The 24207-nt window shown below is 39.6% G+C and overlaps 1 protein-coding gene across 8 annotated transcripts in view; it reads left to right on the forward strand.

The window, feature by feature from the left end:
• Nucleotides 1-24207, forward strand: part of FMNL3 (formin like 3) — a 99529-nt gene that overhangs the window by 22253 nt on the left and 53069 nt on the right. The gene's annotated exons all lie outside the window — the stretch shown is intronic.

Below are 24207 nucleotides of genomic sequence, written 5' to 3' on the forward strand. Positions count from 1 at the left end.
GAGGGCTGAGGGTAGGATAAATCTGAGGGTGAGATATGCCTTAGGGAGGGATATGCTCTTGGGTGAGGGCTGACGGTAGGATGCCTGAGGGTGAGATGCGCCCGAGGGTCAGGGCTTGAGGGTGAGATGCGCCCGAGGGTCAGGGCTTGAGGGTGAGATGCGCCCGAGGGTCAGGGCTTGAGGGTGAGATGCGCCCGAGGGTCAGGGCTTGAGGGTGAGATGCGCCCGAGGGTCAGGGCTTGAGGGTGAGATGAGCCCGAGGGTCAGGGCTTGAGGGTGAGATGTGCCCCAATTGTTGGGGTGAAGGGTACAATGAGGTGAGTGTGATCTTCCTCAATGTGAAGGGTAAGAGGTGCCTCTCAGCCCTGTGGACAACAGGGTTAAATTAGGGCAGAGAGGCCATCAGAACTGCTTAATGTGGTGTGAGGCCATTTAAATGTAGATGAAGTGTGGTCTCTCATGTTATATTTAGATTAATTCTTCATGCAGTATGACCCAGGGAAGAGACTAGCAAGTTCACCAGTACATCAGTTTATCCAGTAGTAATGGGCAGCTTTAAAGGGGGCAGTGTGGCATTATTATGTTAACAATACATGTAGTGTTACTGAGATATATTCCCTTTACTTTTTAAAATTTAATTTGACCAGAAAATGTAAAGGTTAAATACTTTGCAAGTTTACATTTTATTCCTATATTCTCTGTAAATAATTGAGATGTGAGCTATAGATGTGGTCCTGTAGTATTTGTTAGCCCTCCTAGTCTAGTTGTTCAGTCTGCTGGCTTTTGTACTTTTCTGTGTATGGTTCTGCTGGCATTATATTTCCCTGACTAACTAGAGTCTGTCTGGATTATATTTCTCTCAGGCTCTCCGTAGGGTCTGTCTGGAGTATGCATTATAGTTATGTCTCTGGTTTAGGTTGCACTTTTTTCTCACTTTGGATTTGGCCTGTGGTGACTCTTCGTTCTCATTTTGTACTGGCTATTTGTTTAGGTCTGGAGAGCTTATACTAAGTCCAAGTAAATGCTGTCTCTCTTTTTTTTTTTTTTTTTGGAGGAGTATTTTTCCCCCCTCTTGTTCGGCTCAGAAGTCTCTTTTGGGATTTGAGGAATTTGTACATAACTTTACAGAGGGGGCGTGTTACAAAGCAAAGCCAATAGAGAGCTATTTCTTATACGGCAGAACACGCATCTCTGGTTACCAACGGATAATGAGTTGTCATTTCTTTACCTGTGAATGAGGAGTCTGGCACTATAAATCTGTCTATAGACCACTGTGTACTGGGGGAAATGTGTCAGAAGCTATCTAATTTTGTTTTCCCTTTTTTTTATTGAAACTATTTATGTATTGTGTGACCTGTCACTTCTAGATTATCAATCCTACATCTGAAATCTAGATTAGACTTTATAAGGACTGAGATTGACCAATCGCAGATTATCCAGAGACTTTATTAGTCTTGTCCACCCTAATATTGTCAGATATTTAGGATTCCATAAATTATCTGTTTAGTAATCTAAAGTTAATTGGTTACTTAATGACTACAACAAAAATTACTGGTATGTGGCCTTCCAAATCTGAGCTTGATATACCTGGGGTAGAGTAAGAATAATAGTCACAGGCAATTCAATATTTCCTTTCTGAGTGTCTCATTACAGCGTAAACGACAATGCAATCAAGTATATTTAATTAAATGGTGCGGATGTGCTGTAGTCTACAGCAATCAATCAGATATTGCTTTTCTTTTGTCTGCTGGTTACAGAAGACTCTATTTGTACCATGTTATTTAATAACATGCCCAGTAGGTACACTTTACCCATTGCTGTTGCATTGCTACACCTAGAATCCTGAGTCAGCCAGATGATGATGATTGTATAACAGTGTCTTAAATTAAAATGCATTGAGTTTGTTAATACTGTAGAACTGGATCCCTTATAAAGAGGAGAGAGAGCTGACACGTACCTCATGCCATCAGTTTGCAACCTTTGAATGATCTTTTCCAGTAAATGACACCCTGATAAATTATCAGTAAACAAATATGGTCATTGACACCTATTGTCCTCCAGTGATCTGTGTGTGGACAGGCTGATGTTTGCCCAGTAGACATTTCTATCAAATATTGTGCAGCTGTCTTTATAGTGGTGGTGGGGGACAGGGGGGGTTGTATACACAAAATGTATCACGAAAATGTTCATTTGCCGCTCTGAACACCAAGATATGCCCCTAAATAGGCACCATGTAATTTCAATAATCTCCATCCAGAAAATAAAATCTCAAAAGTAGATGCCCTCTGTACTCTCAAGCAATACCCACACTCTGCTCAAATGCCTCTGGGCCTGTGTAAGATTCTGCTCCCCATCCCGCTCTGCTAATCCGGGCATTTAGTGGAAGGTTACAGCAGGGAGGGGTAAAGTTAATTTAATACCAGTAAGTACCGAACAATACTGATAATAAATTGCATAAATCCATGTTAAATGCGCTATTTAAGACAAAGGAAATGACCTCCTCATAACCTGTCTAACCTGTTGAAAGCAAGTACTACAAGCTCCTCAATAGGTGGTATTCTTGGAGTATCTGTTATGATGTTAACAAAAGGGACCTGTGATGTTGCATTTCATATGTAAGTGATCGGGAGTTCTATGTCTCCCCTGAATAGTTCATGTAAGAATGGGAGGTGTGTATTTACTGCACAAACAAATGTGGAAAGGTGTGAGAATTAACAGCCACCAATTGATGGTCATCTTCATATTCAGGTGTATTCATAAGAGGAGCTCTAATTGTAATGGTCTGGCCAGGTATGTTGCTTATGATTTTTGAAGTCTGTTTTATAGTCAGAAACAGACATATGAACTATTCCCATACAGTGTTGGTAGTATTGGTCTGGTACCCTGCCTGCAATGGTACAAAATATCAGTGTAGTCCCCAGATTTTCTCTCTTGTATTGTATTGTGACCTCTCCAAATGTAAGAGATTACAGTTAACTACAGAATTGTTTTTGGGAAATCATAATGCTGGTGCATCTAATTTGGAGTTTCCTTTAAAACCGCAAAGAGGAAGTTCAGCTTGATCATGAATGGGGATTTCTCAGTAGCCTATTTAAAGTTAAACCTTCTGAATGGAATTACATACGAAAACCTGACAAACTGATCTGTGAATATGATCAAATATATTCTATGGATCTATCTTGTTTTATTTTTTTTCTTACCACATGCTAGTCAAAAGGATTGTAGGAAACGTGATTGCATGTCCTGACTGTTAATATGGGGCGCTACTTTCCATCTATCATCTTGGTACTGGTGTCCACTGTGGTGTAGGAAGTGGGGCAGCCTCCAACTGTCCGCATTGCTCTACTGAGCATGCCCAGACAGAAGGTTCATCTGTCAGCAAGGTTGTTCCAGTGACATGTGAACTGTAAAAATGTGACAACTAGAGTTGCATCCTTTTTGTGTTCTCTTATATATAGATATATAAAGTGACCGGAGGCATAAAATATATGTGACATCTGACATTGTCCACAATATAAGCTTACTACCATCTGCATTTATTTAATGTACTATAATAGTGTTAAGTACATTAACTACATAAGCTTGTTATACTGCCTGTCTGTCACAGTCACTATCAACTGTCTATATGTATATATCATCTGTTACACTGAGAAAATAAAACCAACAAATTGGTTAAGTCTAAAAGCTTCTTGTGGTTTAACAACTACCACTTATGTCGCTGAAACCTATTATATTTAAAATCACAAGTGCCCTGATAATGGGTTTCTTCTCAATACTGACTCCCCCAAAAACACTTTTTTTTTTTTAAAAAAAAACCCCAATAAAAATGTTTATTGTAAACTGGATAGTTATGTGATGGAATACTAATAAACTGTAGATTGTCACATAATCCAGGAGATTCACTAGAGGCGTAAGTCCTTCCATAGTACAAAGTATAGTGGACATTCTGGTATTCACCAGACGTCCCTTGTAAAGAACTGTGGACTCTGCAGTAGGATCCCACAGGTCACAGCCCCCAAGGAAGTATAATTTATAGACAGCTGATGAAACGTGTGGAGCAGCCAAAGCAGAATGTGAAGACAAGCTGAGGTCAGGGCAGACAGCAGGGGAGAGTGATAGCTTAGCCAAGGTCAGGGCAACGTGCAGTCATGGACAGGGTTTGGTCAACTCCAAGAAATCGATATAGCAACATAACACAATATAAAGGAGTGAAACCTCCAGGTAAGGATTGTACCAGAACTTGTTATAAATCTCGTGCCATCATAATAGATCTAATGCAGCCTTAACATCAGTGTGAACACAACGATGTACATAAAACTAGTTTGTTGTATCAAACCTATGTATCCATAAATGTTACACACTTTTTATCATGACTACCACATATATTTTTGGGGTGGAATTGATTTAGCTTGTTGGCTACAGTTTATGAATAACCGATTAAAATAGTTTGTCACTTATGATGTAATGAAATTAAAAACAAGGATGGTAATATACCTGTGAGAATGTTGACTTTATAAGTGCTCTCAAGTAGCCCAATTAAGAATAAATGCCACCTGAACCTGATCTATTACAGAATAAAATCCACCCCTCCCCCAACTAATATAAAGCTGCCTTGGACTACTAGGGGTAAATTTATCAAGCTGTGACTTTACAGCGGGGTTTGAAAAGTGGAGATGTTGCCTTTAGCAACCAATCAGATTCTAGTTATCATGTATTTAGTACATTCTACAAAATGATAGCTAGAATCTGATTGGTTGCTTTAGGCAACATCTCCACTTTTCAAACCTTCCAGAAACTCGCAGCTTGATACATTTACCCCCTGGTTTTTCTCAGACTCTGACCCCAGCAATGCCTCATGTTGGTCAATTCTCTGCCAGAGAACACTTGAGAATTAAAGACTCTTGACACCTTGGTGCACTGTTGTATAAAGTGAGGATGCAGCTTAACAGCTCTTAACACAAGATGTCGGAGGACTAGAATTTAAAATTCTTCTGCTCCCTCTGGCTGGAGAATTGTCTGTTACAGAGCCACCACCTGGGTGAGTAGCTGACGAATAACAAACACCGGATCCTTGCTATCCTGTTAAGTGGTTCACATATAATTTATTGTAAGTGTGCCCCTAAGCTGATATTGTTGTAAGTTTATTATATCAATTAGTTTCCGCCTCCTTCTCCTCTCTGAGGTTAGATCCATATTTGGTCAACAGGCAAATGTGCCGTATTGTCCAAATGGTTAAAGCCTGGTCACTTTTTTTTCCTTCTGTATGTATTTATATAAAGTCATAGCTGTATAGAATATAGCTAGCTAGCGTGGTTAGGGACAGACTATAATTTCAGCTCACGGTTGCTAAAAAAGATTGTTTGCACTGTATAATTATGTAGGGCATGTCCACCAATGCGGAGTATCATTGTCATTAAAATAGAACTTAAAAAATATCCTTCTTGCAAAAGCAACTCTTCACTTGTATTGTCTGTAGATGGTTAAAATTGTATGTTATGGAGTTTAATATATGAAGGATATTCAGTTCATTAATTCTAAAGGGGCTGTCCACTTTTGGACTAACCCACTGTATAGAAAATCAGGGGTGGTCACATATTGGTACCTCACTGTTAGCCGGACATTCCTGTTTCTCTCTGTGAAGAGCTGAGGAGGAGCCAAGATGGGAAGTGAATGTGGGGCCAGATTGAATGACTATGGCTCCTTACTGTTGTTTTTGGGATAAAGTTCATTGTCATGGCAAAGAGGGACTTTGAAATTAATTGCAATTCATCTAATCACTCTTCATGACATTCTGGAGTATATGCAAATTACCATCATAATAACTGAGGCAGCAGAGTTTGTGAAAAAATTATATTTGTGTCATTCTCAAAACGTTTGCCCATGACTCTACATGTGCAATAGATACATATTAACCAATCGGACATGTGCATTCATTGTCTAACTTGCACTAGTTAAAATCTGTTACTATGGTTTTAGTGCACATTTGCACTTTTCAGCAATGTTAGTAAATAACCATCAGAACCTGCTTGTGACAACATATCTGCTTTCTATTGGTTATCCAATGCTAACTCAGATTTGCGTTTCAAATGGTGTAACAACCCCAGAGGTGAACAGCCCATGGAAGTTGTAATTGATTCAGTTCATCTGCTTTTTTCACTTTTTTTTTTTTGTCTATCCGTTCAGCATGTTTCAGAGGGAGGTTTCCTGAACAGTCAGCCTCACAGCCTTCCTCACTTCCGTCGCTATTATTTTTCCAACTCTCGACCTAGGTTTAGGAAGTAGAAATACACTAATTTCCGTCACATGAATTTCTTTTTGTCATCCCAGTCATGAAGTTTGAATGTGACAATGTGTATTTCGTTATATCCTATGACAAGTTTGTGACATACAATCATCTCTACTCCATTAATATTAGTTGTCCAGGTCCCTTCAGTGGAGCTAGTAAATTTAAATAATAATTTTTTTTAGGAGTTAATTGAATATTTTTCATTTCAATTAAGATGATGCTTGGATTTATATTTACAGAACTACAGGTTTGAAAAAGTGGAGCCGTTGCCTATAGCAACCAATCCGATTCTAGCTGTCAATTTGTAGAATACACTAAATGAAATCTAGAATCTGGTTGCTATAGGCAACATCTTCACTTTTTCAAACCCGCAGTTTATTAAATATACCCATTGGTCTCCAGCTTGTTTTAGCTTCATGTTATATTCCTCCTGTTACTAGCTCAACGTGGAAATGAAAGGGTTAATATATGAAATAACTCTAGACAGTAAGTTATAAGAATATTAGAATACCTCTAGGGAGTGACCTGTATAAAGACTCAAGATCACAGGATGAATAGGTTATATCCACTATACTCTGAGATAGGAGACATTTATACATATAAAATGATTAAAACTCCTGTAATTAAGATGTGTATAAATGTAATAATGTCATCATTACTAAATGGGTTGTTTGGACAATCCTCCCCCCTCCATGTTATCATGTAGAAGATGGGTGAAATACTTACCTGAAGAGGGAAGCTGGACCTCACAGCTTATCTTAAAGTAAACATTAAGGGTATCCATAGAAGATTACACAGCACAATCCATCTAGCCTGATTCAGTATATCATAATAGAATGCTTTTACTTTGGACAGATGGAGCCCTCTTGTTATGTAAACCTTGTACTGCTGAAAAGGGTCCGTCTTACTTGTGAACCTGAGGGGAGAACACAATGTCCCCATATTTTATATTTAGATATATCTTGCATTGTAATTTTAATCTATTTTTTGTCCATATTTGTTATTTAACTTGCCAATGTTGTGACCTATCCCACACTAGCTGCAGTGGAACATTCCATACCTGATGGAAAAACCCCGAAAGAAAACGTCTCTAAATATACGTTCTTCAGACTGAGACACGGGGCATCATTTGCATTTAAGGATTTGTAATGAAATTCCCATTTGTATAAGATGTTGGTGTTTTTTTTTTCTTCTAAATAAATCATAAGAATATTTTGGCTGTGATTCACGCGCTCTCCCACTGCCAGATGGGAGAACTCTCAGGTTGCAGATTGTAGATAGAAAATAATCATGTTGACATTCTCATAACAACTTGTTAAGTGACAGAACAAAAATGATAAATCAGAAAAACTCCTTCACCTCCAGGAATTCACGAGGGAGTTGGGTTCAGGAGGAACGGCAGCTTTGTATACAGTGTTGCTTATGGTAAGGTAGACCTTCTCGTTTACTCTGTACAGTGCCTCCATTTTTCCTTATCTCTGCTTTCATATCTGGGCTCACCTGCTTGTACATCTAATCATTGCTGCCTTCTGCAGCTGCAGACTTCATCCTACTTCACAAGTTGTCCTGTTTCCTCTGACTACACCCATGTAAACCAGCGTGCATTATACAGTACAGTACTGTTATTTGTGTACAGGTGTCAGAAGCTGTAGGGAACAGCTGTTAGCTTGAGGAATAAGAGTGTGTGAGGTGGCCGGACCATGACTCCTATCTTCCATACATGCGTGGCTCAGTGGTTAAATCACTCACTGACACTAATGTCATGTGGCCTAAGTATCACTTCCTTGTGACATTGGACAAGTTATGTGGTCATACAGTCTCCCAGGCAACGAAAACTAGATTGTAATATCAATCTGACTGAATACTGTGCCCGAAAAATGATGTGTGTATTTTAATGTGTAAGATGGACACAAAGGGGGAGATTCAAATAGAAAAAATATACTACGTGTCTATGGAACGGACTTGGAGACACAACACGCGTGGTTTTTTTTTTAGTGAAATCTCCGCTGATTTTTGCTCCTGCCCCATAGAGGTGCAACCAAAAATCTGCGTATATTTTTACTGTACTAAGGGTTAAAATGTGTAGCCGCAATGTTCCTGAGAACATCATGGCTAATTGAATCTGCCCCAAAGGGTCAGTTTTGTTAAATACAATCCCTCTTGTATATGTAATCATTCATAAGGTAGACATATTTTGCTGAATAGTGTAACATGTCCCCCTCATGTACAGGGGAAAACCTGCTGGAGAAGTACATGCTAGATACACTTTGCTGCAGAGTGTATCCAACAAACTCTTTGGGTCTATTTCACACATATAACAGTTGGAAAATTAAATTTTTAATTAAATATTATGCAAAACTCTATGCCAATAGCAGCCTAAGACCTGTGTTGCATAAGCTGGAAAAATAGTTTGAAAACCCTTTAGCACTGCATGGGAAAATAGTTGTTTTTTTTTAGCCTGTCACAAGTAGATATGATGATTCCAGCAATACTAATGTTTTAAGATTGACGTATATAATATATATTACCCTGGGGTTTGTCTTAGCAGACAGCAAGCAGTAATGATGTGAGGCTACTGGTAGTAAACTTGCCTTCTAGTTATGTTAATATCAGGGTGGTGCTATATAAATGAATGATGTATTATTGCCTTTCCAAGATGTTCTGCAGTGCTGAGCTTCCTCCTTTTGTTGTTTCTTAGAAGTGGTCCTGTCAGGACCAGTCACAACTAATGCAAAAGGTGGATGCAGTGGTTTCAGATATGGATCCGTGTGATTATATTGCCCAAGTGGAAAAGCAGTCAGTCTGCCCTGGTTGTGTAATGCATTGTGAGCAGTTAGGAGACATGCGTCTTGTGATGTCCAGGAAAAAAAAGCACATTTTTGTGGCTTTCTGTATTCATGGAAGAAATGTTGACAGCATGATGACTTACAATGAGCAGTCTTTTTCCAACTCTTTCTCCAATTTCTAAGACTGCATTTTGTATCTGTTATTAATTGCAGTTCTATTTTAGTCTATTTTGAGAAACTTGTTAAAGGAAAGTATTGCCATATTAGTAGTTATGTTTCTGAAATATGAAATAATAAATAAAAAAAAAACTTAACAATGGGATGCTTGAGGTGGCAGTTATGACAACATTTCATATGTTAAATGCTCCCTTTTTAAAAAAACAAAACCCAAAATGTGAATATTGGGGTTCTGTTTCTGATTCTATTTGACATTTCTTGCACTTAAAACCACCTCATTTTTTAGCTGCATCAAAAGTCTTTTCTGTGTGTCTTAAAAATGTGAATGAAGTTCTGCGTATACAGATTTGTTTGAGTGTGGTGTTTTTCATTACATAATCTTGATTTTCCCTGAAATCATCAAGCCAGTGTTTACATGAATGGAGTGAGAGAATTAGTGCCCGAGGTGTAATCTCACTTACTGTATAGCCATTGAGTAAGGTGGAGAGAAGGAAGGGGGGGCGTTACATCTGGAAAATGGTTCTCGTGAATGCTACATACTTTAATTTCCCATGAAATGTAAATGTTCAATGGAAAGTAATTAACCCATTGAAAATAGCGCACCTGCTTAATGACATATCATTTCTATGCTCTTTATTGAGGAAGTATATCTGAAAAAAAAAATTACTTTGCACTTTTTGTGGTGAAAATGATGAACAGTTTTAAATTTAGTCAATATTTGCAAACACACACACACACACACACACACACACACACACACACACACACACACACACACACACGTCACATTGGACTGGTATACTTTATATAACGCCTGATTCAAACAAAGGGCCTTACACCTGATACTGACATTGTATACTCCTTTCTCTTTGCCCACTCTTCCTACCAGATAGGAATGCAGCTTGTCGAGGACTTGGCATGTGTCATCTCTGTTTGATCTCAAAACCTCATGCAAATTGAAACTGGCAACTAGGTAACATGCCAAAGCTGCCCACATACAGTATAATATTGGATGGTCCACTGCCATTGTACCATGGGTGGGCTCACCATACTTCATGACAATCTGACTGGATCCACTCTGGTGGAACATGTGGTAGGTGTTGTCCACTGTCACTGTGAGGAGCCCTGGTAACTGCATGTTGAAAACTATTATTCTGCATCTTCAGTGTTGCTCACAAAGCCTATGGGCATGTCACTGTATGAGCCAATACAATGATACAGCTCACAATCATTGTCCGCAGCCAATTTAGAATCAAGCAACACCACCATGACTGAGAGTGCAGCGTTTAAGGCATGGGGAGCTCAGATTATTTCTGTGTAGGCATATTTCTATCTGATAAGAAGATATCTTATTCATGATGCTGCTTATATTTAATAATCTGTTTAGTCAGCGCTTAAGATAATGTTCTAAATTGCCAGAAGAACATTTCATGCTATAAATTATGTATGGTCAGCCAGTTTCGTCATCTACCTCTACTATGGGGGCACCTGTCACCTACACATAGTGACGTCACCCGCTTTCTGTGCTGATTAAAGCTTCACTCGAATGCAGCAGATCAGTTCTGCAGGAACTGGTAGCCTAAGTCAGGGAAAATGTACTTGTAGGTAGTTCTTATTTTACTAACCACAAAAACAATGAAAATAAAGACAAAATCTTCAGTAAAGGGAAATTGTATTTGAGAGGTAGTTGTGATATTGTATGATAAGCGTGTATTTGGATAAGCTTTTATATATTGCAATTGTAGTGTTCAGCTTAGACCAAAATTGGTGTATTTGCTTTAACTTACAAGGTTATAAGATTTCATCAGAAAACTTTGGAGGTAACCAATTTTATTCAGTAAAAGTTGTGCACTAATGATATGTACTAGGGGCCTGATTCATTAAGGATCTTAACTTGAGAAACTTCTTATTTCAGTCTCCTGGACAAAACCATGTTACAATACAAGGGGTGCAAATTAGTATTCTGTTTTGCACATAAGTTAAATACTGACTGTTTTTTTTATGTAGTACACAAATATCAACTTTAAATTTCAGTGTACAAATAAGCTGTCAAGTATTTGTGGGCTACATGAAAAAACAGTCAGTATTTAACTTATGTGCAAAACAGAATACTAATTTGCACCCCTTGCATTGTAACATGGTTTTGTCCAGGAGACTGAAATAAGAAGTTTCTCAAATTAATATCCTTAATGAATCAGGCCCTAGAATTGTTTACAATTAGTGATTCCTTCTCTTCTATATCTCTATCTCTCTTAGATAATATGTTCTTAGAGGTGAACGGGGAGCTTGTCGTAGAGAACAATATTCCCTATGGCTGTTCTGTTATGACTGCGGTCTAAGTATGGATTGCCCATGGTGAACACACAGCCTTTATGGCCATTTAGTCACTCTGAAATAGATACTGTAGATATAAATAACGCTTAAAACCAGTACAGTAATTAACTCTGTTTTATTTTCACACTCTGTTTAATTTAAATGAGCAAACCCCTGCCGATGTTTAGTCTGTGTTTTTCACGTGAGCGTTGAGCTCTGATTTACAGAAAGTGTCTCGGGTGAAAGCTGCTTGTGGAAGTGGTGGGAAATCTTACATTGCATTATATAAAAGATGCAAAAAAATAGTAAATTGACCATTTTCGTACCTACTTCACTACCTCTTTTCGGCAGCCCCACTCTGCTAGAAGAAGAATGAAGTGTCCAGCTGCTTCCTGTGTCCTAGATAGTGTCACCACTGCCTAGAATACGGCTCCAGGCCCGAGGGACAGGTCTATGCTGTAGAGACTTACATGTTTCTTCATCATGGAAAGGAAGCTGTGGATTGAGAGGAGGAAATTCCAGAGCCTCAAAGAAAGGATTCTGTCCCAGATACTAAGCGCCATGTGTCAGGATGAGTCTGTAGGAAAGTACAATAAGTGGTCTCTATACCGGAGAGTTAAAGACTTATTATTTATAGACCAGTGTGTTACTGGTACATCTTTATTAATAGAAACATGGATTGCATGATTTATTAGTAGTATTACTCCAGACTGGTAAGTCCCTGTTTAGAATCAATCCTGTGACCCCAGTTCTGTGAGGCAGCAATGCTAACCACTGTGCTGCTCCATGATGGGAATGATTGTTTCTTTTTCTGAAAACCAGACTATGATCGGTATGTGAGTAATACTTTGTAATGATCAAACTTGCAGAAATACTGACACCTATCGGAATATAATACACAAGTGATATTAATATATGTATAAGTTCTGTAGTTGTCAACGGTCACTAATTTCCTATTACAGTCCCGGGTTTTAAAAATTTGTTTGTGGAATTTGTTTGTCACTGGAAATGTCCCTGTTTTTCTGAATTGACAAAGTCAGATGTGTGGTTCCTCTTTTTTGTTTGTAGATGGAGCTCTTCTTGTAAAGGGGTTTTCAACTTGAATTTCTTTTGTCCCAATAACACCGCGTTGTTGTACAGCATATTAATAAAGAATACTGACAATACTTGCCCACTAACCATAGTCCAACGCTCACAGCTAGTGATGACCTGTTTGCACAGCTCCAGGTCCTGACTGTGAGCTGTTATACCTACCACCTGTGAAGTCCCCAGCTCACAGCTTCCTTGAAGTTCCCATGCTAACTAGAACTGACAGGGTTTCCCAAACCCAGTCCTCAGGGCTCCCCAACAGTGCAGGTTTTCCAGGTCACATGTGACATAATTAGGACCACCTGTGGATCTGTTACAATGTGTTAGACAGTAATGAATACACCTGTGCTCCAGCAAGGAGATATGGAAAACCTGCACTGTTGGGGAGCCCTGAGGACTGGGTTTGGGAAACCCTGGATTATGATGATCAGTGCTATGACAATACATTATAGTATAACCCAGTGGTCAGGGAACAGGGGTAAATTACCCCAAATGGGGTAAAAATTAAATTCCTGGGGGTAATGCTGCCGATTCACATGCTGTCAGTTACATTGTACATCCCTTTAAATGTGAACTCACTGTTGTACCAGAAGAGCCTCAAGGGCTGGCAGAGGCACTTCTTGAGCTTCGATGCAATAATGAAGCACATATTGCATTTTAAAACAAAGCAGATCTGTCATATTTTTGGATGTCAACAGCTGCAAAGGCATCAAAATTGCACATGAGGAGGCAGTCAAAAAGTTGCTGCCTTTTGCAACAATCTAACTTTGTGAACAAGGATTTTCCACTCTAACGAACATAAAAACAAAGCAGAGAAATCGATTGGATGCTGAAGAATGCCCCAATTTTGATGCTCTCGTATCAAAAATGAATCAACATCATTTCTCCAAAACCTGAAGTTTTGAAGTTAAAGCTTTCAAAGAAATTTTGAAAAGATCCAATAAAATTTTGAATTCCAATAATTAATAATATATGATTTCCTTCCTTTCAAATCAAGGGGGTAATGTCGGCGTATCTAAATATATTTTGGGGTAAAAGGTAAAAAAGTTCCCTGACCCCTGGTATAACCCATTAGGATGTTCTATCATAGCATAGCGCATTAAAATCATTAATGGGTAGCAGGAGATCGCAGGGAAGCTGGAATCTAACAATTTCCTCAAAGGCTGAAAGTATAAGTTTGTACAGTGAGGACTCAGAGTTGCACCAAATGAACAGCAGTAGCTGTTGGTTGTGGATCACGGTTATTAGCCAAGGGGGGCAGTTAGGGTAAAAAAAAAATAAGTGGAGATCCCCTTTCATGCAGTTACATTGGGAAGTGACAGCCACCATAGGGCATGGCCAGCAGAATTCTTTATATTGGGTGTTAATTTCTCTTTCTGCGTAAATTGAATAGTTAGAGAAAAGTATTCATTGTTTTCATATGTCTTGTAGGCAGATTTTGTAATTAGGTTGTGTTGTGGATGATAATTGCTGCTGGCAATGTTTTTTTTGGAATTCATTTGATGACTTGTGGTGTTGTAGGGCTCTTTTAGGGTTTAAGACAAATGAGTTGAAATCTAGGAAATTTGAAACCAGTCCACACATGACCCCGATGGCTGCAGGTGACTATGTACCATGGCCGTCTACTTCTGTAGAGAGGAGTGTCTCAGATGGTACAGCCCTCAGCTATGTACATATGTGAGGTGACAAGTAAATACTGTACATCCTCACATTGTAAGGGAATATATACTTCACTCCTTTCCTGTATCTTACCTGTATGAGCCCTGAACCCCCACAAATTACTTATCCACGGTTGATAACTACAATTTAACCCTGATCTGTAAGTCTTATTCCAGTACCTTCAATATAACCTTGCTCTAGTCAGTTATTATGTCATTTAAAAAAGCACAATTCACACACACACTATCTGTCTTAGTATCTGACTAATGTGCGAGTCTTGTGATCTCAGCGGTGTAAAACTTTGAACGTGTGTAATGGTCATTTTCTGACTGATGGTTACTCAGTGTTTCCTGCTGTCCGGACTGGTGATTTCCCCTCTGTAAATTAGACCGGTGCAGAGCCGAAGAACAATTTACCAAATGGAGTATTTCTGGCATTATTTTAGTGAATAAACAGATAAATATTTTCATAGTAATGACCCTATTTTGTTTTTTTGAATCTGCTGTTTACAACCGTTCATGGTCACTCTAACTCCTTACTTCAAGATAACATAGTATTGTGTAGGTTTGTGAATTGCATTTCTTTTCTGTTTATATATTGTTTATAATTATATTTTGCCAGGACTTTAGTCTAAGGGGCATGTTCAGTAAAGATCGAACATGGCGGCTACGCGCGGTGTGTCTCAGGAATGATTCCGAATGCATTCCACTTTACCGCAACATCGCGGATTTCCCTTCACAATCCTATGAGGTGCAAACAGAAATCCGCGATGTTGCGTTAATGCGGCATACCTTCGGATCCGGTCCTGCGGCACTTTGCGATTAATTGAATATACCCCTAAGCTTAATACCATGTATATAGACCAAAGCTTTGCACACATATGGGATATTCAATGAAGTGCTGCTGGAACGGATCCGAAGGCACTCCACACTACCGTAACATCGTGGATTTCCGTTTGCACCACATAGGGTTGTGAAGGGAAAGCCGCGTTGGAGCGGTACCGTATTAACAAAAAGAATGCACAGCCACGATGTCCGGGCTTAATCGAATATACCCCATTGGGCGAATGTGGTTTATGAATTTCACCAAATTGACCTATTTTTTTTTTTTTTACATTTTTAACTGCATGTGGGCCTATTATATCAGATTTTATGTGTAATGTTGGGTACACACTACAGGTTTATCAACCAATTATCGTGCCCATCACATGATAAACGACTATTAGATCCAATATTGCATTAGTGTGTACACTCCCACGATCGTGTTTATCATACCAACGTACATTGTATTATTTAGTCTGATTTTAAAACCTAACTAAAATTCACTATCAATGATGGCATGATGTTAGGTAAATGTGGAAGTGTGTATGCATTCGTGACCAGCAGTGTAGGCAGATCTCTATAGATATATATGGTTATGAGAGATGAGGAGTATAGATCTAAAGGTAATTCATGTCTGTGTACACACAAATCTGGATACTCATTTCAGTCTTTGGTAAAATCGTTACAGCTATCGCGTCGAGAGAAATTTTCTGTAGTGTGTACCCAGCTTTAATGTTTATATCTGGCACAAACCATTACTGCCACTGCATTTTGTGTAGGGCATTGAATTGCAATAATTTGTGCATGCTTTGCGATCAGATCACACGGCTCAATAATTTGCTGTTACTATGGGTATAGCAAGTGGCTTGGCCTATAGATAGATATTGCCTTCCATTATACAACACTCTCATACAGTAGTTATGTTTCCTGTGATTAGAAGACTAATTGGCTTGTCATCTGACTCCTACAAGTAAAACAAGGGTGGTTTTCTCCTCAAGTCGGTGGCATTTATATACCCAAAGGATTTCTCTCATAACTGTTTTACTTGGGCAAAAGGGGTGTACTTCCTTATTCAGACTACTATTTGGGACCTGAATAAATGTAAAAAAAATTTAACCTGCACTTTAAAGTCTCCTCCGAACAAATACTAATAAAGTTTTATGTGCCATGCTCCAAATGAAACCTGCGTAGAAATCAGTCATTAGGTAAATTCTATAGATGCAGGGATTATGGATATTTATATCGATGGACTATTTTCTCAGTAATGAAAATTTGAGCATGAAATAATGCTTTTTTTTTTTTTTTTTTTTAGAGGAGTTCTAACTTGAAAACCAGTTTGTCAACCATGTTTAATCCATCTTTTTCCAGTTTATTTCTTTCATGGACAACTGTAGATTAAGCCTGAACAAAATCTAGGTCTGTCCAGATAGGAGTAGAAAACGGCAAAAAAATGGAATGTAAGCAGTAATGGGTTAAATACGAATTAAGATAGACGTGTTTTCTCCTATTTATTTTCTGCTTTTCCCGCACCTGTTATCCATTTTCATGGTGGATGAAAGACGCTGTCTGCACATGTGCTCCGTGGTATGAACTGGACATATAAATGCGTTGCTGTAGGTTTGTTTTGATTTCTACATGGAGCGGTTAGGAAGAAAATGTCGCTTGTGAGGAAATCTGAGGGGTGGCTGTAAAGTACGAGTGTTGTGTTTGTACAGCAGAAATCTTCTCCCCTGGTGTCTGCACAGGTTTTCCATTATACCAAAGTAATAATAATGAGTGTAATCATCCCATATAGTTTTTAAGGGGACACCTAATGTTGAAAAATAAGTTTTACTGTGTAAAACAACTTTTCGAAGGATTGGTGTGTTTTAAATAGTACAATAGATCTGAAAGGACGCTTCACTTGTATAGTGTTGGTAATAGTTGTTACACATGGGAACATTGCCACAAACTGTGATCCATTGATCTGAATGGGCGTTCAGATGTATGCAGCTAAAATTAACCTCAAAATAGGTTTTGGAGTTAAGCTGGTCTGTATAATACACCAAGCTCTGGTCGCCAGGGTGCATTTCTTAGTTGTATAGCCCTGTCCTAAACAATATACAGGGTGGTCCCCATAAGTCTGGAAACACCTTTTGAAAACGGAAATGAGTAAGGACATATTAATATCTAGTGTCTAACTTCAAGATGGCCGCCATACTGGCCACATACCCTAAAAAGTTTTCCACAACACCCATATGATGTGTAGACACTGGATTAACTTTTCCTTACTCATTGCTGATTTAAAAGGTTGTTTCCTCACTTATGGACCTCCCTGTATATCTAACTGGAAATGAAAATGTAGTGTACATAAAACCAATGAAACTATTAGGCACATAGTTCTGTAAATATTCTTTCTGCCACAGATCGATAAAATAGTCAGGCAATTATCGCTCTTCTACATATAGTATTGGCTGTAGTGTAGTTGTACAGGTTTCTTATCAATCTTGCCTATTAGAGTTGTGTTTTTTTGTTATGTTTTTCTACTTTTCTTTTTGAAATTTCAACATTGAGTTTTATGGCAGATTTAAACTGCAGTCTTCCAAAGAAACACATTTTAAATGGTAAAACTAGCAATGTATGCAATTTAAATATTTACTGGAAATGCCTCCTCTATAAACATGAACAGCTGTGTGTCATAAGGCACATCCGCTTACACTGAACTCCCTGAAAACAAAATACCTTTTTGTGAAAGTGTCGAGTTAATTTTGTAGTAAACTGTGACTTTCTGTGTTTTCAAATGCGAATTAATGTGTTTTTCTGTGCCTGTAATAAGCATCAGTGGTTGATTTAAAACAAATGTTTTTTTTTTTTTTAGCCCAGTAAAAGCATGTAAAGGGGTACGGGGATGGAACCTACTGGTTTGAATGACCCCATACCCTCTTCCGCTTGTGTCTGCGGTGGTGCATTAGCGACATAGCAGGATCTTTTAGATGCTGCATGCTAAATCTACTTGCATTCAATAAAGTTAATGCAAGGGGGACATTGAAGTATCACCTTCCCCAATTGACTGCCAGTGTAATTTCTAGTCAGGGGAGGGCTGTTAAATTTTATCCCAAGGGAACAAGACATGACTCAGCAGCGCCTATTAGGAACATTTAAAAACAAAACGAAACAAAAAAAAAAAAAAAAATATATATATATATATATATATATATATATATATATATATATGTACATGTGTATGTGTGTGTGTGTGTGTATATATATATATATATATATGTGTGTGTATATATATATATATATGTGTGTGTATATATGTATGTATATATATATATATATATTATATTATATTATATTATATTTATATTGTCAACACGTGTTCCTGAAAACCAACAATACAGAGAAACTTTGTGGGTGTCCCTTTACCAGGACTTCCCTAATTTGCTTCAGCTTGGGTTGCTAGAGCCATGGAAACATGGGCAGACCAACTGGCAGAGGCCTTACAGGACTCGGATTTACTTCCCCTGGCTTTGCATCTGAAAGAGGCATCGGTGTACCTTTATGAGGCGGCTCAGAACTCAGCGTCTGTGTCCTCCTCTATTCAGGCTGCATCCATTTCAGCAAGAAGAACGTTATGGCTGAAATCCTGGGAAGGAGATTAGGAATCAAAGAAGTCCGTTGAATCCATTCCTTTTACAGCAGCAGGTTTGTTCGGGCCGGAATTGGATACTATGATTTCCCAGGCAACAGGGGGCAAAAGCACTTCTTTGCCGGTATTCTCAGGTAGGGGCAGGACTCCTCGGGTCAGCCCTTTAGAGGGAACTCCTGGCCTAGAGGACAGTCATTTAGAGGTAGACAACCAAATGCTCGAGGCTCCTCCGTCAGGGGTAGATCCTCGTTTGCGGCTAGGCGCCAGGCCTCTAGGACACAGGAGAAGCCTGCGTCCTGACGACCACTCTACTCTGCCAGAGGTGGCGCCACGGGGGGAGAAGTCTGTCTCTGTTCGGGAACAGTGGGCAGCATCATCCCAAGGCACTTGGATTCGGGGTATTATAACAAGAAGGTACATGAGAGACCTGCTGGGTCCGGTACCACATTGTTTTTTTTTAATACCACTACCCCGAGAGCGATCAAGAAGTCAGGCAATACAAGTTTGTGTCGCCTCTCTTCTTTGACAAAGAGTCATCTGCAGCCTAAGATTCACAGTGGGGTCCTCCCATTACCAGAGAGGTTGGGGGGCGGTAATCTTGCACCTCCGGCTCCAGGGACCTTGGTCGGTTCAGGAATCAGCCTTACCAATAAATGTGTTACAGTTGTAGGCAATTCTTTTAGCCCTTCGGGGGGCCCAGTCCCTCCTTTAGGGCCACACTGTCAGAATTCAGTCCGACAATGCCACGGCTGTGGCATATGTCAACAGGCAGGGAAGAACCAGGAGTGCAGCCGCAATGAAAACTGTAGCTCAGATTTTTTGTTGGACAGAACAGTAGGTTCCGGCAATTTCGTCAGTATTCATTCCAAGAATAAGGAATTAGGAGGCCGACTATCTAAGTCTAAATCAAATGATGCCGTGGGAGTGGTCACTCCATCCGGAAGTATTTCAGTCTCTAGTCAGAGGTGGGGTCTTCCGGATATAGATCTCATGGCCTCCAGACACAACAAGAAGGTTCACAGGTTTCGCAAAGGCAAGTGATCCCTTAGCGGTGGCAGTGGACGAAATGACGATGTCATGGGAGCTCAGGTTGGGATACCTGGTTCCCCCATTCCCATGCTTCCTCGCGTGCTCAGACGAGTAAGGCAAGGGGGTCTTCCGATAATACTAATAGCTCCCTTCCGTCGCCAGAATTTTCCTCAGCTCAGTTTAACGGCATGGCTGTTGAAGCCTGCCTCTGGAGGGCTAGGGGTTTTTCCTCCAGTGTAGTTAACACTATGATGCAAGCTCGAAAACCAGTTTCGGCTCGCATCTATCAACGGATTTGGAGAGCCTATATCAGATGGTGTGAAAATAGGTCATATCACACGTCTTCCTTCAGTCTCCCTCGCTTATTGGCTTTTCTTCAGCATGGGCTGGAAGCAGGTCTTCGTTTAGGTTCCCTAAAGGTTCAGGTATCGGCACTGTCAGTCTTTTTTCATCTGAAATTAGCGGATTTGCCAGATATCAAGACTTTTCTTACATATTCAACCTCCCTATGTTCCACCTACAGCACCATGGGATCTTAACCTGGTACTGGACATGCTTAAAGGGCCTCCCTTTGAACCTTTACCTGAGGCAGATTTTAGGTGTTTGACCTGGAAGGTTGGTTTTCTTTTAGCAATTGCATCGGCACGTAGGGTATCTGAATTGGGAGCTCTGTCTTGCCGGGAGCCAGATCTGGTTTTTCATGAGGACAGAGCGGTTTTGAGAACACGCCCCTCTTTTGTTCCAAAAGTGGTGTCTTCCTTCCATTTGAACCAGGAAATTGTAGTTCAGTTTTTTTCATCTACTTCTCACTCTGATCGGCAGTCTATGAAAAAGTTTGATGTGGTCAGGGCTCTCCGTATTTATGTCAAAAGAACATCTCAAATTAGATGAACCGATTCTCTGTCCTCTATGATTCTAACAAAAGAGTCTGGCCAGCCTCAAAACCGTCCATTGCAAGATGGATTACGGCAACTATTAGGCAGGCTTACATTACAGCTAACCGGCCTGTGCCGGAGAGACTTACGGCCCATTCCACCAGATCGGTAGGGGCGTCATGGGCAGCGAGAAATGGGGCTTCTGCTGACCAGCTTTGCAGGGCAGCCACCTGGTCTTCTGTCCACACATTTACCAAATTCTATCAATTTAATGTATTCGCATCCGCAGATGCAGATTTCGCCCCTAGTGCTCTACGAGCGGGGCTTTTAGAGCGGTCTCACCCTTAGGGGGCTGCTTTAGAACGTCCCCATGGTAAGCAGTGTCCCCCAGACTGGATGAAAGAGAAAAGAGGATTTATGTATTTACGTTAAATCCGTTTCTCTGATTCCGTCTGGGGGACACTGCGATCCCTCCCTTCTGCCTTTCCTCTGTATGCTCTTGTTTGATTGTCCTATCTCCTTGGGGCTTTTTAAATTAACTGAGGAGGAAGAGGCAGGGGGGGGAGTTGTAGAGGGGAGGGGTCTGTCAGCAGTGCTAGAAATTAACTAGCTAGGTGCCAACTCCCATGCTCCCCTTTACACCCCATGGTAAGCAGTGTCCCCCAGACGGAATCAGAGAAACTGATTTAACGTAAGTATATAAATCCTCTTTTCAGTATTACACATTTATTTAGTGATAGAGTTCAGTAAAAACGCATATGAAAGTCCATAGCAATCCATCCGGTGGTAGTCAGCATATAGATGCCGAATACCCTGACAACACTTACCCCGACATGACGACTCCGAAGGGCTCCTTCCCGACCATTAGTGATGACGACTACTCTTCAAAGCGACTTCAACCAATCACGATAAAGTAAGAAGCCGACTCCACTTCATGACGTCATACACCATGGCGACAGTATTATCGCAGTTGTTAAGGGGGTAATGTAAGTATGTACAATGTAGAAGACTAGAAGAGTAGTCATCATCGCTGATCATCGGGAAGGAGCCCTTCGGAGTTGTCATGTCGGGTTACTCGGCATCGATATGCCGTGCCCCACCCAATCTATCCATAAACTGTGTAATCAGTTGTTATGGGTTAAATTTCACACCAAAAAAAAAATCAGCTTAACAATAATCTTGTTTGTGTGATTAAAAAAAAAATAGCAAGGAGTCCTCAATATTACATTGCTATATAACAGTGTTGGCTAACCTGTGACACTCCAGGTGTTGTGAAACTACAAGTCCCAGCATACCCTTCCAGCAGTAAGCTGCTATATATTGGCAAAGCATGCTGGGACTTGCAGTTTCACAACACCTGGATTGTGTCAGGTTAGCCAACACTGCTATATAATATACTGTAAGTGAAAGTGATTTTACCATGATTTGTAGCACCACTATTACTGTTTACTATTATATGAAATTCCTTTTGTCACTAAACAGCAATCATCAGTGACCTATAGGAGTAAGACACTTGGTGATCATGGGTATGTGATGTTACCTCTGAGCAATATCTTCACTGGCTTCTAAAGAGCTCCTGCTGGTTCCTGAAATCTACATTAGCGTGTGCGTGTGTGTGTTTTTTGAACTTTTATGTGTTTGTTGCATTTTTTTTATGCTGATGTTTTATATTTACCTTGGGTTATGTCATATATTTTTTTTGGGTTTTTTGAAAATGCCATTTTCAATCAATTTGTGGGAAATGTAATCTAAAGCTATGGGATTTCTCCATATCCCTGGAAAAAATGTAGTGTGTATAAAATAGCATCAGTGCTTTACCCCCAGAGGTTTTAGGGGCTGCACCAGAGGGCCACGCACTATCCTGTCATGTCAGCCTCTTGTTGTGAGTCATATACTGTAAAAGAGTAATTCCCTTCTCCCTTTTAAATAAACTATCTCCCTTATATCAGGTTCATTAAGTTATCATGTTTCTCAGAGTACAGTCTTTCAACCACAACAGGAGACTGTGCCCTAAACAATGGTGGTGGGTGCCAGGTTTGAGGATAAAAGACTGAGGCCTGAAGGAGCTGGAGCAAAGCTCTTTGTTTCCGTGTGACTGCTCCCACTCTCTGGTCAGCTGTACCCCGGGTGACGTGACGCTGGGCTGACTGCATGTCTATGAGCTGAATGCCACATAATCACAATCTCCATTCAGTTTATTGCTCTGAACTTTAGTTTTTAGTTTAATTCAGTTTTCTGTGCTATAAAAGCAACAGAGCCATTGTTGATGCATTGTAAATGATTAGTATTACAAAGAATAGGGGGTTTCTGATTGTGTAGCCTTGTTTTATACAATCCATTTCTTGTTTACTTTACGGGGCAAAAAATAAAGTAGAACAATCAAAAATGAGTTCTGCCGGTCTAAATACAAAGTAACAGAAAAATAGTATTTAAAATATAATATGAACATTTATTTGGGCTGGCGGTGTATAAATGTTCTGCAAAGAGATGATCCTGGGGATTCATTTTTGGTTGTCGAATCACAAATTATTATTGTGGTTTTTTTTTGACACTTGTGTGACTGTAATTTCCTATATGGTACATTAAATCTAACAAACCTGCACTGCTTGTATGGAGATGATTCAGTCTGGTTAATGCAATAAAACAATTTTGCATCCAATTTATTTTGAGCCAAAGGATATCCTGTCAGTATGATAATATTATTCAAGTCATGAGTAAATCATGTAACATTTGTGAATAAATCTTAGTGTGCAACCCACACTCTCTAACTTGGCGTTTTATCTCCCATAATGCAAATTACTGACAGACCAAAATGAAAAGGACAATGATTATTGTTCCAAAGCACATTGTATTGTTAGATTTTTGTAAACAAACTAATAATTTCATTCAACAATAAATCCATGCCATATCAATCGGAGGCAAAACTAGCGACTTGGGCTTTGTTTGGTTCATCATCACACTGTGCTCCAATTTAAATTATGCCACACAGTAATGCCTCTAATTCATATTATACAACAATAGTTTCACAAGTTCAAATTATGCTTACTATACCTTGCTTATCAATATTGGTTAATGTTTTGTTGCCATAGTAAACATTTAAATGATTTAATTGTAACATTTTAAGCATTTTTCCAAAAAAACTTATCCATGTAAGGTATTACATATATTTTAATACAGCCTGAGAAAAGGAATTAAAATAAATTACCTAGTAAGGTCTCAATTTCTGTATGTTTTCAGTGACAGTTTTCACTTTGCTACACGCTCAGCTAGTCGGCTGCACCATTTTTCTCTGAGGCTGTATGCCAAACACTTGGTGTGTGCCCCGCTGGGAGTAAGAGGTAGGGATCAGTAAGGGGAGAGCCGAGGGACGTGTTCCTGGTGGCTGGTTCTTCCCCAGGAACCAGCCACCGAATTTCAACAGGATGTTGCTATTCCATAAAGGGCCAGTGCTAGCGTGTCTGGCGCCCCCCTGCAAAAAATACATTTGTGCCCACCTCTTTTATAAATTATTTCCTCATTCAATAATTTTTTTTCTTAATAC

Source organism: Mixophyes fleayi, chromosome 2, assembly GCF_038048845.1.
Source record: "Mixophyes fleayi isolate aMixFle1 chromosome 2, aMixFle1.hap1, whole genome shotgun sequence".
Taxonomy (NCBI): Eukaryota; Metazoa; Chordata; class Amphibia; order Anura; family Limnodynastidae; genus Mixophyes; species Mixophyes fleayi.